At 39.3% G+C, this 17,184-nt stretch overlaps 1 protein-coding gene across 2 annotated transcripts in view; it reads left to right on the top strand.

Moving 5' to 3' along the window:
* Positions 1-17,184, top strand: part of PRMT7 (protein arginine methyltransferase 7) — a 248,103-nt gene that overhangs the window by 114,552 nt on the left and 116,367 nt on the right. The window lies entirely within an intron of this gene.

The following is a 17,184-nucleotide window of genomic DNA, read 5'->3' on the forward strand; positions in this document are numbered from 1 at the left end:
TATAAACAATTTAATAATCAAGACGCGACAGATCAAGTATATATACACAATTTTAAACTAGTCTAGATTGTACTTTAACTCCTAAGATAAGGAGACAAATTGGATATAGACACGAAAACAATTTAAAATTTCACTATATGTATAATGATCGAGTTTAAAATGCCATAAATGACCCAGTCCACTTATCTGACGTTTAAAGTTGTTTACAAAATTTAAAGATGATTATAAAGGAGGAATCAACTGCAGTTTAAATCTCCATGCCTCAAATACAAACAAAAGATTTTTTATTTATCATTATAATATTATATTACAAAGTCATATTTTTGCTCCTTTCCTCCTTACAAGTGAATGTAAAATACTCTTTTGTCAAATGCTTTTGTGAAATGCATCATCCTGTTACTTCACTTTTAACTTGCCCTTGTAAAGGAACATGACTTCTCAAAAAGTCATTTCTTTTAAAAATAATAAAAAGCATCTTCCTTTATCGCACCATTTTGAATCTTTAACAAATTACTTTTAAAATTTTAAATGCCTTGTTGCAATAATAATCGGTTGTTTCTGCATCTTTGGCAATAATAGTTTTAATTGTCTTAACTCTTAAACTCCCGATATACAAATTTGTATTGTCATGAAACTCCGGCCAAGTCTATAGTTCGAGAAAATAAATTTTCTGAAGCAAAGTATTTCTTTGACATGGTGGAATCCGTAGAGACTTGGACGGTTGGACCTCTTTGTTAATCATTGGGTTTAAATTCCTTCCATTGTCTATTCTGGATATCGTGTATATGAAATAGAGCCGTTTCAAATCTGCCTTGCTATATCATGCTAAAACTATCGAATTTCTCAGACTCCGCTGAAACTCCTCACATGTCCTATCACTTGCTTGGGCCTCATAGTTGCTTGCATGGATGGGCTATTCCTCCCAAGCTTCCCACCAAGGTGATGGTCGTTGTGCATTGATTCATCTTTCACCTTGCCTAGTCCTTAATATTTTTATTTGATAAGCACCCAACTTGATGGAGCAATACATTGTGAAAATGCAAAACCCCCAACTTCTTCTGGTATGACGACAGAGTCCCTAAATGTTTGCAATTTGTTTTTCAATACAACCAAACACTTGAACTTGCACTGGAATGCCTTCTCATTCCTTTAGCCTGAAATTGGATTATGATCAATAGTACTCCTTATAAACGTTGTTCTGATTGGCTTTCATTTTGCAAAGCAAAAGTATCCAAATTTACAAGTGCAGATTTGACTCTCTAATTTTGGAATCAAGAAACGCTGGTTACAATATCATATCGTAAGCAGGAGTTTGTAATATTTATTTTGGATTGAATCATCGTTGTTTCATATATCACCATGCCTATCTAGAGTGTGCATACTCCCACATATGCTTAGAGAGAGAGTTCCTTATGTGCTTTCAAGGAATTAATCTTTGCAACAAATCTATTGAAAGCATCTTCATACATAAGGTCAATGATTTGCTTTAGGAGGCGAGTGAGGCAAATGCCATGGTTCTGAGATTCTTCTGTTCTGTATGTTTCTAAAACCTTGTTTAGTGACTTTGAGAAAGGAAAGAATGATCAATTGGTGATTCATGTGGAGTTAGAGCAAGACTAGAAAACTCTTCTGTTCCAACAAACTTCGTGCGGTAAGCACTCAACACAAGGCCTCAATGTCCATAAATTAGAAGCCTAAAGAGCTAGAGACCTCCAAATGTATATGTGAATTCCTCCAATGGAGTATAACAATTTGGCATGTTGTATTTATCAGATAGACACTTGTATGGACACGACAGTTGAGTCTCAGTAGTTCTCATCAATGATGATAGGATTTGAGATATTTTTCATGTATACATTCCTGAAAGTTATGGTCTTAGCAAAGCTAGAGTTGTCCTGTCATGTTTTGATAGACACGTTAATAAGTTTGTCTTCAACAACTTCTTGTCTTTCTATACTTGTATTGAATGACTGGTCAAGATCTTCTTTATACTGCATACAGAAGGAAAGGTACTTAATGCAGAATGGAAATAGAGAACAATCATATTATATTCATTGCTTAGTCACCATACACAGTAGTACTCAATACCAACATGTCTCCATGAAAGGGAATAATGTTTACATATAGTGCTTGAGGAGTCGTGAGGCGAACTGTTGCGACTGTGCAACTCCCTTGGATGTGCCAACCATCTGTAACTACCCATTATCTCGACAACATTATCATCCCCAAAAGAAAAATCATCTCTTAACGGCTTACAATTTTACAAAATAGGAGACAATGAACTTAAATACATCAAAACAGAGACTAGGGGGGAGGTTGCATCCTTCGAGTGTCAATAACCAACGCAACTCATAGACCTAGTCCGTCCGAATGCGCAAGTCTTGTGTTCGTGTGTTGACCTCCGCAACCTCCTTCAGTAGAAGTGATGCCTCCATAGCCTATGCCTGAACCGCTTGCAATCCCTTTTCAACCTTTTCTTTGTCTTGCAAGAGCGCTGCTTTCTCTGTTGCCCATGTTGCCTGCTGACTAGCAAATTCAGCTGCTAGCTCCTCTCGACCCTTTACCTCTACTACCTTGGACCTCGCAGCTGCAACCCTTTTTGTCTCTCTATCCGCCTTTGCACCCTGCTGAGCATAATAGGCGTCTTTATATGCCCCTACTATCTCATGTGCAAGCTTCTATATGGTTGTGTTGCATGGTCCTAACTCGGGTTCTATAGCCCAATCAGCCATCATCTCTGGCGTTTTCATGGCTGGCTATCCTCTTGCCTCAAAGCAAGAGTAAAAATGCTCGGGACAACCCCTCTGGATATAGGCTCAGATCAACTGCAACTCTCTTCTGCGAGTGAAAGTATGTTATCCAATGATTCAACCTCTCTCCAACCAATTGTCCAGGGTCCTAATGTATGCCATGTTTCTCTCCACATTTGCCCCATTGTCTAGCTCATCGTTAGTATTGGCATCCTGCTCCATATCCATCTCTATCCCTTCTGTGGTAGCAACGTCCACCTTCAGTGCGAACCTCTCATCTTTGGGCGCGTCCTCAGAGTGTGGCACCCTCAAGTCCTGTGGTACAAGAATGGCAGATACTCCTGTCAAGATCTCTCCTCGTCTTGGGGACTAGATGGAGGGACCAACATGTGTAGGGGTGAGTCGGAACTGTTGTCTTAAGAACACATTGGCTTGATCCATCACTTCAACACCCTCAACCTCTGGTTGTGCTGGTTGGGTCATACCCATGGGTTCTGCCAATGGGAACTTGAGCCTCTAGTAATTCTCTCATCTGGCTCTGGCGCCTAGTGCATCTCCACGAGCCCTTCGGCTGGAACTGCAACTACTTGATCTAGGGCAACTGAATCCATGAGGACATCCATGACTTGAGCTCCCTCAAGGGTGGCTAGTTGGAATGGCTCCTTGACAACCTTCATCTGGGAAGATACTACTATGGTCTTGGTCATGGCTGTGGGTGGTGTCATAAGAATCGACGCATGCCTCTAGCTGAATGGTGGAATAAGCGGCATGGGACTGGTGGCTATCAAATGCACCAAAGTAGGCAACTGAGAAGGAGTGAAGAGTGTCTAGGTGGGGACCTTGCATCTGTCTCATTGTTCTCGACCTCAATCAAAGTACTGTCTCCCTCTGAAACAATCCCATCACTTTTTGTGGTATCCTCTCGACCGCTATTAGTGTCACCATAGGCGTCTATTTCCTGCATCACCCTCTTCTGGTGAACCATCGTGCCACCGGTGTCCAAATGTCGCCAGTAGAATATGGGAGGCTCATCCTTAGCCAGCTTGTCTTTCGGCAAAACCTCTAACACATCTGCTGGAATCTGATGCAGTGCTGCCTCCAAAAAAATCTAATCGCATGGTGTGGCATGTAAAAGGTCCAATGCTGCAACGTCATTAACTCCTCCACGCGTTCTGCCAAGGTCAATGCCCAGTCATAGACCAACCCGTTCATAATCCCATTCATGAAAGATATTTGAGGTAATGCAATGTCGGAGGCCCTGCTAGCCCCTGTTAGCCAACTTTTCATGACGTCCATGATACAATGTGAGGGCCCTTCCCTGATAAAGTCCTGTCGCATTCTACGACTTCTAGTGCCTTTTAGTACCGAATTGAATTCATCAGGTGTGAGGTCACGACCAACTAACTTAATCCAATGCTCTTTCCTGTCCTGTGGAAGTTTATGATTTTTCGTTACCACTTTACGTCTACCTTGCCTTGGAATCCCAAATACTCTTGTAAAATCATGAGGTTTGAATGAAACCATAGTGGGATGTTTCCTATACTCAAAGAAACTTTGCCAGCGATACCTGTGATAAGATTCAATCATGATGTGCAACACCTGCTCAAATAGCTGAATAGAAAAGATAGGTACTGGATTGCTCAATGTACCTATGCGAGGACTAGTATTTGCTTGATGAGGTCTGCCTTCGGTATCTCTTGCCACCATCTTCGACATTCAATGCTGTTCAATCCTTTGAACTGTATGTTGAGATGAGAAATGCCAACCTTTTGTGCAGATTGCTGCACTTTAGGTCACACCTTCTGCTTCTTGCTATTGGATGCTCTTGGCCCTGCAACACAGACTCCCGAGGGAAAAAATCTTGCATTCTTGTCAATGTTAGAACTATTCTCCTTCAGCTGATCCTTTCACTGTCGCCTTTTCCCTGCGGACTACATACTCCAACTAGGGTTTCTTGTTTTGTCCTTATGGAACCAAAACGGTTACAACGGAGCTCGTGTACATGTTCTTATCGTTCGGATGCCTTTGTTTCCTTTCGTGGATCCTCTTTCTCGATGGTGTTCAGCTACGCATCCATGGCCATTTGCTGTCTGTGACGTGGTTTGCTCATGCCCCTTTGTCTGTGGCTCTTGCCTTTGTCCCAACTTGCCGTTGCCTCCACTTGCTAGTCACCTCAACTTGCTATTTTCCCAACATGCCTACTTGCCTTCGTCTTGCCTTGCTATACTTTTTTCACTCCCCCGCGGCTTGTCTTTAAAATAAGACTTGGTGTCCGCGGGACACTTCGTGCCCATGTGACACTCGGTGTTTGTGGCCACCTCGTGCTCGTGGGACACTTGGTGTCCGTGGCTTACCTTCTTTTTAATTTTTTTTTTGACTTTTGGACCTTGTCAGGTCGCTTGGCTCCCATCATGCCATTGGTGATAGATTTTGAGTTTCAAGCCATTGACTGAGCCGGCGATCTTGTGTTTGTAGAGGGTCCACAACTTGATTGCTCCGTTGTGGCCGACTTTCTGTACCTTGTAAGGTCCTAGCCATTTCACCTTGAACTTCCTAGGCCTAATCTCATTGTATACATTGTACTTTAGTATCAATTGTCGGGCGTAAACCTTGTCTGCTTCAGGTGTTTATCTTGCTAAGCCTTATGATGAGTCTAGGCCACCTTAGTAGCCCATTGCGCCATTAGTCTTCGTTCGTCTAGTTTGTTTAGTCTATACAACTGCTCCCCAACACTTTCCATGTCACCCAACCTATTATCAATTGCTATTTGAAGGCTTGGAACCATGAATTCTGCTAGTACTGCCGCTTCTTGTTCCAACGTTAATTGGAATGACGCTTGTCGGTTGTCACTTTATACATTGTACGGTACGCCCAAAGTGTTAATGACAATTTCTCTTCCCAGTCAACTTGCTTGACCCCACATGACTTATAGATGACTGACACAAGGATTTTATTTGTTGCCTCCGCCTGACCCTTGGCCCTCAAGTAGTACGGATTCGACAGAGAGTGAAAAATATTAAACTCCGTCATTAGCAAGTGAATCACATGGTTGACGAAGTGACCTCTATCACTGGTCAATTGAATAAGGATGCCGTAACACGTGATGATCTGCTCATAGATAAACTTCACTGTGCTGACAGTCGAGTTGTCTTGTAATGCTCGTGCCTCAACCCACTTCGTTAAATACTCTGTTGCTACCACAATGTATTGCTACCTCCGAGTCCTACTTGGTTTAAGGGGCCCCACAAAATCTATGCTCCACTATTGAAACAACTCCTGGGCATGTGATGGATTTAGTGGCATGAAATCCCATTGTAGGGGTTTACCCGCACATTGTTAAGTGTCACAAATTACCACCCACTCCCTAACATCATTATATATTGTAGGTCACCATGGTCCTACGAGGAGTAGCTTCCTTGCCATTGTGTTCGGTCCCACATGCCGTCTTGCCGAGCCTTCGTAGGCTTCTTGAAGGACACTCGGTACCTCCTCCATGACACATCTTCTCAATATTTGGTCTGGCCCCATTTTGTACAATAGACCATTTATTAGAGAGAAAGTTCTGCTCCTCAGTACTAACTTCCGTTGTTCTCTTGGTAGCATCTCTCTTGGAAACTACGAAGTGGAGAGGTAGTCGTCAATGCTTTTGTACCACTCTAGAAGGACGGTTATACAGAATAGATGCGCATCTGGGAAGTCATCATTGACTCTTTCCAGTGGTTCCCCTAATTTGATTCAAGAGAGTTGTTTAGCTATGACATGGCTCTTCCCAGGTTGTACCACAATTGTGAATGTAAATTCCTGAAGTAGCAATAGCCACCGGGTCACCCTCCCCTGAGTAATGGGTTTGTTTACTAAGTAAATCAATGCCTGATGATCAACATAGAATATGAAGGGTGTTGCTAATAGATAATGTCTGAATTTTTGTATAGCGTAAACCATTCCTAGAGCCTCTCGCTTCATTGTGCTATAGTTCCTTTCTACCCTTGACAACAATCTGCTGGCAAAATAGATAGGATGATCCAGGCCATGATCACTTGTCTATGCAATTGTTGCGCCAATTGCAAAGTTAGAGGCGTTCACATGCAAGTGAAACTCTTTATCCCAATTTGGGTATGCCAAGATCCGTGCCTCTAGCAACCTTGTATTTAATTCTTGAAAGGAGGTCTCTTGCTCCGAACCCCAAACATAGGGTTCTCCTTTTCTTGTTAGCCTGTCGAGGGGGCATGAAACTTGGGAAAAGCTCTTTATAAACCTTCGATAATACCTAGTGTGTCCCAAAAAGAATTTTACCCTGTTAACATTAGTCGGTGCTTCCATCTCTATTATCACGCATACCTTGTCAGGATTAGTTTTAAGTCCAGTCTTGCATACAATGTGGCCCAACTACTTACCCTGAGGTACCATAAATCTACACTTCTTTGGGTTTAGGGCTAACTTGGCTCGACAACACCTTTCCATGCATTCTCCTAGTGCTGCTAAATGTGTGCCTTATTGACTAAAGCTAGACCAGTCGTCTAAGAATGCACAGAAATTTCCTACTAACATTTTATCAAAGATATGAAGGATTATCATTTGGAAGGTTGTTGGTGCATTACACAACTCAAAAGGCATCTGGTTATATGCATACACACCATCTTCTACCACAAAAGTGGTCTTCAACTTATCCTCGTAAGTGATTGATATCTGGTTATAAGTAGAGAACTCGTCCATAGATGAATATATTTCGTTCCCAACAACCTCTTCCAATATTGTGTCGATGAATGGTATAGGAAAAGGGTGCTTTATAATGACCGCATTCAAGCAGTAGAAATCAACATAGGTCTTAATCTGATTTGCCTCTTTTTTCAATGATATAACAATCAGCGAGACCCATTCGCTTGTTTCTACTCGAAATATGATTCTTGCCTCCAATATACTATGTATCTCTTCATCCACCATTGTTGCGTAATTCTTATTCATCATGTACGGTCTCTTCCGCACAAGTACAACTCTCGACACTAGGGGTATAAGGTGTATGCACAATTCTGGTTGGACACCCTTCAGGTCCTTCTAACTCTAGGCGAACACATCTTTATATTGATAAGTAGGAGATGATTTCTGCAGTAGGTCAAATTGTGATATTTCGATTAGGATAGCAATATCACATCTTTGTATTCAATGAAGATTTTAAATGTTGTTGTCTTCAACACAAGATCCTAGTCATCATCAACCAGTATATTGTGTGGTTTTTTTCATCCCTAAGATTCATAACCCGTACGGATGGCTCTTTGCACTTTATTGGTTTTCGTGTGTCGATGTTGTGTGCCGGTCTTTCATTCACCTTGGCTTCTCCTTCCTTTTATTCCCCATTCTGGTGGAAACACCTCCTTTTCTTCTTCATTTGTTCCATCTATTCCTAGCATATTGCAACTTGGAAATATCTCGTAATCTTCCATTTGCCAATGGAATAGTCCATTCAAAGAATCCAACTCGTCATTTGAACATCTTTGTTGTTCCAACACACCACCATCATTAGGTACCATGCTGTTCCTTCCCTCGTCCTTTCCACTAGATTCTTCGTTGGAGTTTGACTCCGAAGCCATCTCCTTGCTCAACATCTGAGTACGAAGATCAACAACAAATTTCCTCCCACAGTTCTCCAATGAGAGCATGCTTTTCTTCCAATTATGGTTCACCCTTGTTGCTACTAACCATCCCCTCCCATGTATGGCATCATAGCCCTTCTTTTTCAGTGGAATTACAATAAAATCTAGCAGAAAAGGTTGGGTTCCGATGGTGACGGGCTAAGCCATCAATGTTACGATTTCCTTAATTCCATGTTGGTCTGCATTGAAGGTGGGAGGCCATAGGGTAGGCTTCCCAAGTTTTTTCCATGTTTCTTCCAAAAGCACATTTATTCTCGATCCTCCATCAACAAGAGTCTCAGTGAGAATTGTCTCGAGGATACCCATCTCAACGACCGCAGGGTACCATCCATTGTTTAATGCCAATATCATAGGGTCTATGGCTAAACCTCCGACAACATTTGGTTGCTGTGTACTTGTCGGAATGGTGTGAGTATTCAATAATGCCGTTTTCAACTGACGTATCATGTGGAGGAGGTCTTGTATTTTGATTGGAACCTCCATTTGTAATATCCGTCCTAGCATGTTGTTCCCAGCCTCTGTTTGTCTCAATGTACTTGTAGCCACATAGGAATCCCCCTTGGCTTTCATTGCCTTCTCTATTTCCTCATTTGCTTCCTGTACTCTCTACTTTTCTGTGCGAGGATTAGGGTACATTGCTTTCTTTGCCTGATTACGAGTGATTACCAGTATGTCTTCCTCTTCAATGTTGAGTAACTTCACCCGCGGTTTCAGACAATTGGCTTCCTCGTGATCTCTAGGACCACATCATTGAGACAATTTCTATGGTGTGTCATTCTACTCACAATCTTGAGCGAAGTGGCCCTACTAGCTGCACGCCCTACACTGAATCATCGACCGGCCCTTCAAGTCATATTGTATTGCCTTTTTTTTTCATTAGGTCCTCTTCCTCAGTGCCAGTTGTTTCTGAACTTGCCAGATGATGCATTATTTGTTTGTTGATTAGTGGTGGCTGCCCCGGAGGTAGATGGTTGCTCCTGGGTGAAGAGTGCCTGGGGCCCTCTTGTTTGTAAGTTATATGGGTAATCTTTGGTAGAGTGGCTCGTCACCTGGCAAATGTCACATATTGACTTCTTAGGACATGCTCCTTTTGTGTGGCCGTTTCCTTTGCACTCTATGCACCATATTCCTCCCTCTTCACTTCGCTTGACACCTCCTTTCATTGCTTTGAATTCCCGCATCATACTTTCCATATCTTTTTACAGTGCCTGTACTTTTTTATTGGGTTCCTCGTCACTGCTACTATCCTCATCAAATGATTCATCACTTCCAGACGATGACTTGCTTTTCTTCTTCTTCTTTAGTGTTTTGTTTTCACTTTTCAAATTCGTAGCCCTGCTGTACGCATCTTCGTACGATGTCGGCGGTACTATCCTCATTTTTCTTCTCAGAGATGCATTCTATCCATCGAGGAACCATCTCTTCTTCTATTCATCCATGGGTTGGGTTTCCATTTTCCTGAGCAACTCCTTCAACCTTCTATTATAGGCTTGGATAGTTTCCTTTCGCCCTTGTTTTGCACTATAGATTTCTGTGACGATCTCATTATCATCGCGAAGCAATTTGAATTTCACATGGAATGCCTTCTTGAGGACAGCGCATGAACTTATTTTTGTTTTGTCCATGTCTGAGTACTAGTCGATGGCAACACCCCTTAGGGTTGTAGGAAATTGGTTAAGCCAATTCATCGTGATCGGTCACCACATTTGCCACCCAAATAGTTTCACAGGTACGACAGTGTCTAATAGGATCTTCCTTCCCATCACTAGTAAACTTGGGTAGTTTCTGTTATTGTGACATGTTTCGTTGTGATGCTTGACCCACTTGTGTTCCCGAATTGTTACTCCTAGGATTGCATCGTGGAGGGTTTCCTTGACCACCATGCAGTGTCCTTCCAACACTTCTCGCTGCCTCGGTGTCTTCGATCTCCTTCACTTGCTCTTCCCGTCGGGTGTTTTGTGCCTCGGTTTTCTTCTGCTCGAGGTGTGATGGATAGATTTAACAATTGTTCACGTGTCTCTTTTATCAAATCTAGTCTCTGTTGAGTCTCCACCAAAAGTTCCTCACTACTTCTCACTCATCGACGTTCTGGCGAACCGAACCGTTCTCCTTCGGTCACTACTTCCGCGGTACCCTTGTGGTCACCCTCCATGACACCTTCGTGGTTCCCTTCGGCGAGTTTCTTTAAACTTCGTTGTCGCTTGGTTTGTTGTGCAAGAATTAAGGCTTGATGTTTAGCTTGTATGACATTGATTTGTTCCTTTCTATTTCTATCCTTATTTAGTGTGTTTGGCATATATACTTTTCAATTGTGAATTTGGAAACAACACATGTATAAAAGATCACTTATTTATACAGTGTCCGTACATCATTATGGTCGTCTGTATGACTGTTATAGAGTCGAGTGCTCTTTTCCCTCACACTTTAGTCACATTCCCACAATCTCAGGCTCGTGGGTGGGGGCGTTGGTGGCTTCCATCACGCTCTTTCCATTCTTGCTAGATGCGTTCCCGAAAGTTCCGAAGGGTTTGTTGCCTTTGCTGTTCCTGTTCAATCTCCTCACACTGACGTTGCTATGCCAGAAAGACTTGTGCAAATTGTTTGGAAAACTGATGTAGCAGTCGATTGGCGGTGGGGCTTAAGTTGAGGGAGTCCCACACTGTGTCCTTCAAAATCTCTTCTTGTAGGGATTCTTGCCATACAAAGGTTTCAATACTCAAGCGGAATAAAATGTGGAAGTTCTCCATCAGTTCGTGCTCTCCCTCAAACAACTCGAGAATTCCGTTTTCATTCACTCTCACGTTCCCCTCCAGAGGTATTCCCATTGACTTTGTGTAGTATGCCATCGGTTGCGTTGCTTTCTCCAGATTTGAAACGACAACGATGCCAAATGTTTTCCCTAATGGATAATAGAACTAATGCATATAGAAGGAAAGGTACTTAACACAGAATGGAAATAGAGAACAATCATTATATTCATTGCTTAGTCACTGTACACAGTAGTATTCAATACCAACATGTCTCCATGAAATCGAATAATTTTTACATATAATTTCTGAGGGGTTGCGAGGCGAACCGTTTCGATTGTGTAACTCCCTCGGATGTGTCAGCCGTCTCTAACTACCCATTATCCAGGCAACACTTGTATGAATTTCTTTCACAATGAGCAGCATGGACAAGGTCAACAACAAATTTCTGAACATTTCTCTGAGTTAGTGGATGTTTTTGGATTTGGTGCTTGAAAAGTCTTATCATGGTTATTTGAAATAACACTAGTCTCTTCAACATGGCTTGACACAATAGATATGTCTCTCTCATATACATCTTCACATTCTAGCGGACATGGAAGGTTTTTGCTTATTGTATTTCCTATGTTGCATTTAGCTGCTCCAATTTGAGATGATTCCTTTTATTTCTGTTCACTAATTTATTAATATTCCTCATATTTATTTGGTATGACATCAATGGCATCATCGATCTCCAACATTATTTCATAAATGGAGGGCTCCATCAAGATGGACATCGCATAATGATTTCTGGTAATCTCACTGGCAGTGGCACCAGGGACTTGAACCAACTGATCTTTACAGTCTGAACCAAAACATCAACTACTTAAAATGAAGTGTTAACCCATGTTTTGAGTTAAAGATTTACAGAACATTACCGCAAGCTATTAGCATTAATTTATCCTGAAAGTTTTCTTGGGTGTAGACTAAGGCTTAACCAAATATCAGTCAACCACTAGCCCATTTCAATAAACCTCAGACACTTGGTGGATGATAAGCAACTTGGAATGAGTCTCAACTAAATTAATGGCTCACAATTAACTTTAACTAAATCTTAACTGACCACCTAATCCGTGTCTTGACCAATTTACTGGCACACAGGCAAATACCAATTTATGCTAAGTTCTTAACCAACTTAGTTACCTTCGAGCATTTTCAGCCAGACTTTTAACTAGGTCAGTGACTCACAAGTACTCTCGAGTGGGTCTTGGCCAAGTCAATGGCCTGTGCTCTGTCATAAATAATTTCATTAGTCAGACAATACAACAGTACATATTTCTATTTAAAACAATCATCTTTATCTTTAATGACCTTCACAAAGCTCCAATGGTGATGGTGGCGAAGAATAAACCCACTAATCAACATTGAGAAATTTTGGAGCAAGCAAAACATAAATATCATTCAACAGGGAATAATTGGTCTCCATAAATGGAAGTGGCCTGTTGTTTACCAAAACATACACGTAAATAATTCGTATATGTCCCTAATTCAGTGATCTAGGAGAAAATCTCAAGACAATTTACATATTATAAAATAAGTCCTATGTAATACTATTGAATTTTGATTTGAAGGAGAAGTAACGCCGACAAACATGAAGAAAAGATAAACCATAGAAGCAGAAATCATGAAAAAATCATGACTATTCCCGATTAATTGAGAATCGCCAGCACTGCCAATTTTCTCCCCCAAAAATCAACATAGATTAGTCAATGATTTAGGACCAAAAAATCCAGACTTTTTTTGATTTAATAAAATGACAAATTGGTAGTAATTAAGCTAAAAAACCCGAGCCAAAAAACAGGTGCGAAAACCTTAAAACGTGTGCAAAAACCCTAAGACATAGTTGTAATGTTCAATAAAAACTGTTTTTTCCATTACGCAAATCACAATGACGGTTCTCAAACATGGAAACCCTAAAAACCGTGAGTTGCAATTGCATTGCGAGTTCTCATATCAGCTGAAGAAGCAGATCTAGGTATTTTCATATTGTTCTTTAAACTTTTTGATACTGTATAGTTATAAAGCAGATATATTGTTTGATATATCTTTACATTTATATATTCTTACAGTTTACATTATACATTACTTATTTATACTGTTTACATTATTTATATTACTTAAACACATTATTTTATGTAGTACTGTTAACACACAGATATATATATTTACGGTTAACAATAAAAGTTAATTATATTTCTTTTATATATCGATATAGAAATTATATATATCCTTTAACATTATTTCTATATATTTGTAATACTGTTTACATGTGTATATATATTTGTATTTCTTTTATATATCGATATAGAAATTATATATATCCTTTAACATTATTTCTATATATTTGTAATACTGTTTACATGTGTATATATATTTGTATTTATTTACTGCTTACATTATTTTTTAATTTTTACTGTTTGCAATATTTTTGTCTATAATTATGCATATACCTAATTTATATATTTGTTTTTATATTTCTATATATAAAATTTTAGATATTTCTATACATTACACTATTATAAATATTTTTGCATATAGTATATATACTTTCAAATTGTATATGCTTTTATCTAAGTTGCCTAGTTGAACCCCTGGCCCACCGAACTAGGCAAATTTAAAACTGGTCCTTGGTCTCGGTCCTGGTTCACACAGGTTCGACTTGGGTTGAACCCAAGCGGTTTGGTTCCTCCAGGCTGAACCTAGGTTCAAACCATGGCTGAACCAGGGTATACCCAGGCAGACCAAGTGCTAACCAGGTATTGTTCCATTGAGAAACATTCTATAACTTAGTGCTGAAAACAGTTATTATAGAATTTGTATAAAAATCTTTAACATTACAAAACAAAATTTGCTGAAGTTCAGATATATATTACATCAAATTAAACTAGGCCTAAAGATTTCTACTAGTGATAATTTTATATTCAATTGCTGACAATGATCCCTGTCCAATTAATTGGAAATTCTCTATAGTGATATATTTTAAACGTTTAACAATATCTTCAATAGGTGAAGGGTGTTGCAAGCTACTTTTATAACATTTTTCAAGTAGCATGTTAATTACAAACAAACTAGCTCTCTGTGGAGAGAAAAAGTAATATGCATTTGAGGGCTGGGAAAGCAAGAATGGTATTAGTGCAGCTAATTGCATTGGCATTGTTTGTAAATCAACTAATGTCTTTGATGATGAAGAAGAGGATGAAGATTGAGATAATCCATTAGATGATTGAGACTTAGTGTAAAGCTCGAATTGTTGAAAGTCAAACAATGATACTTGAACTCAATATTATTTTAATATTTTGATGTTGATTTTATATATATATATATATATATATATATATATATATATTATACACACACACACACGATGCTATGATTACAAGTTTATAGTGTTTTTGTTGATTTTATAATACATGGCGAACTAATCTTAATTCACACTTCTAGGCTATATATATATAATTTTTTCTTACATGTTTTGGTGCTAATGAACCCAAACAAACCCAAACCTCATTTCAAAATTTTTGCCATATCCAGTGAACTGGTCCTTTGAACCTGAACACGAACCCGAACCTGAACCCAAACTAGCAACTTAGGTTTTTATCTATGTTGCCCGATAAGTTTTGAGTGCTCAAAAATTGAGCATTCATATGCATAAAATGCTTGAAAAACTAAAATTAAAAACCAGTTCTCTCGAAAAAGTCAAATGCACAACCAATTCAAGTTTTGAGTGCTCAAAATTTGAGAAAGGTCTCAGAGGCTACTTCCTCGTGATAAATTAGTGAACCTTCTTTTCAAAATGCATAAGTATCAAATTGCCTTTTGTAAATAGTAACTTTTGTAACATTTGGTTAATTTTGTAAAGGTTAATTAACCTTTTCTTTCTCTACAAAATCTTGAGGTTAATTAACCATTCCAAATTACGTCAAAGAGTGTTAGTTATTAAACCAGAAAGGAGATAGTTATTCAGTAAAACCTATAAATACGAGGCAAATGATATTGCAAATAAGGGGGAAGACTTTTGTAGAGGGGATATTGTGGATAGATTTTCCAAAAGGAACTTTTGGCTTGACACTTTGTATATTATCAAGAGGATAATAATGGATACATTTAGTTTGTATGTCTAGATGTGTTTGTTGAGTTATAATTATTGATTTATCATATGTTAAGTTGGTATTGTCTTTGATGGAATCCAATGGTTTCTAAGTTCAAGTGACATATGTAATTGATGAAGCAGAGACAGGCTCTGGCATCTTGGTCTGAACGTGATAAGTAAACTTGTTTCCTTGTATGTTGGGATTATTTCATTATTGCATATTTAACTCATTATATGCTCAAATCCCTTTGTAATCTGTCATCCATTGGGAATCTCAACTAGTATTTGCATGTCTATTGTTGAGGTTTATATTAATCATCTCTTTACTTTTGTCATGTTTCCCTTTGTACTTTTAGTTGGTTAGTATACAAATATTAAATACCCCCATCATGTGAGGGAGTTCCCTCTCTCAAACACATAGGAAGATTGTAATCGGATAGCAATCTGATTGCAGTCAATCCAACTATTGGTGTAGTTGTTACTGCTCATAGGGCGAATGGGGTCTTTTTGAAGAAAGCATTCACAGTGACAAATCCATTTACCAACAACGTGTAGAGAAGATAAATTTGTCCATGATTGTCTGAATTAGCGTTACATGACTCAATAAGTCCTTCAAGGAGTGTTGGAGTCCTGAGTTGATGCAACCTTCCAGAGGTTGGGGGCCTCTTGCCTAGGACTCGTCCAAGTTTTGGGCAAGTTTCCATGGACTTGCTGAGTCTAGTGAGATCCATTGGTCTGATTTTGTTGTCAGCCAGAGGAAAATAAAGCCAAAAAAAATTTTTTTAATATATTTTTTCAACTTTTTGGATATGTATGCCATGTCTAAGACCTAAAAAGGTCATTTTATCACTTGTAAACACAAACTAGAGAAAAAGTCAAAGTTATGAATTGATTGAATTTTTTTTGTTTCAAATGCATGGCCGGAGATGTTTGGTACTAAGGTGCCAAATCTATAGAGGATTGTGGTTCATAACTTGAGCCACCCATCTAGTGCTTCAAGATGCAAATTTCATTCGAGTTTGTTCGAGCATATACACTCGAAGAAGCGCAACAAGTTAGCAGTGAAATAGTTGAATGATCTTGTGTTTGTTCACTACAACCTTCCACTTTCTTGCAAATAGATTTTGGGCACGTACACATCACCTATTGCATTAGAGAAGGTTGATACACAAGCAGGTTGGAAAGCAAAGATTGATAATCCTGGCTTCAATGATGAAGACTTGGAGTGGGTTGATCAAGTGGATCGAGAGGCAGAGGTTGTAGTGATGGCGGTAGAGGATGCTATAGCACGAGGAGACCCAGTGCAGGACCTTGAAGGCTGAGAGTGATGGATCCGTTCTTGATGATGAGGATTATGAGGATGAGTATGACGATGAGGAGGATAAGCATGTCACTAAGGTTCAACCTTAGAAACAGAGATGGAGGATGGCTCTAGAGTCTTCCATTACCTATCTTAGACGTACTCATGGGAGGACATAGTCCACTTTGTTTTGAGCTTTTGATTCCATGGATTTCATATTCCATGAATATTGTAGACATTCGACAGTGACACTATATTTCTATTATGTTATTTAGTTTAGCTTTAACTAATTTCCTTCAGAAATTCACATTTATACGTGTGTGATCTATGCAAAGTTGAGTATTTGATGTTAATTGACTACATGATGCAGGGAAAAAATTTAAATCCTTAAAAATCATTGAATTGCTTGGGTTTTTTGATTTTCCACGTTCTTGCCAAGTCTGGACACCGAGTTCGAGTCTGGGCTGAGTCAGAGGTTTGTAACACTGGTCTGAATATGTAGTTCTTTCATAATAGTGTTGTCATGGTATATTCTTGTCTATATGTAATCATTTCATTTCTATAATTTTAAATGTACCTGTTCCAAGATGTGAAAGTACAAAACTTATAG

Source organism: Cupressus sempervirens, chromosome 9, assembly GCF_028749045.1.
Source record: "Cupressus sempervirens isolate cs-2001-9-10 chromosome 9, ASM2874904v1, whole genome shotgun sequence".
Taxonomy (NCBI): Eukaryota; Viridiplantae; Streptophyta; class Pinopsida; order Cupressales; family Cupressaceae; genus Cupressus; species Cupressus sempervirens.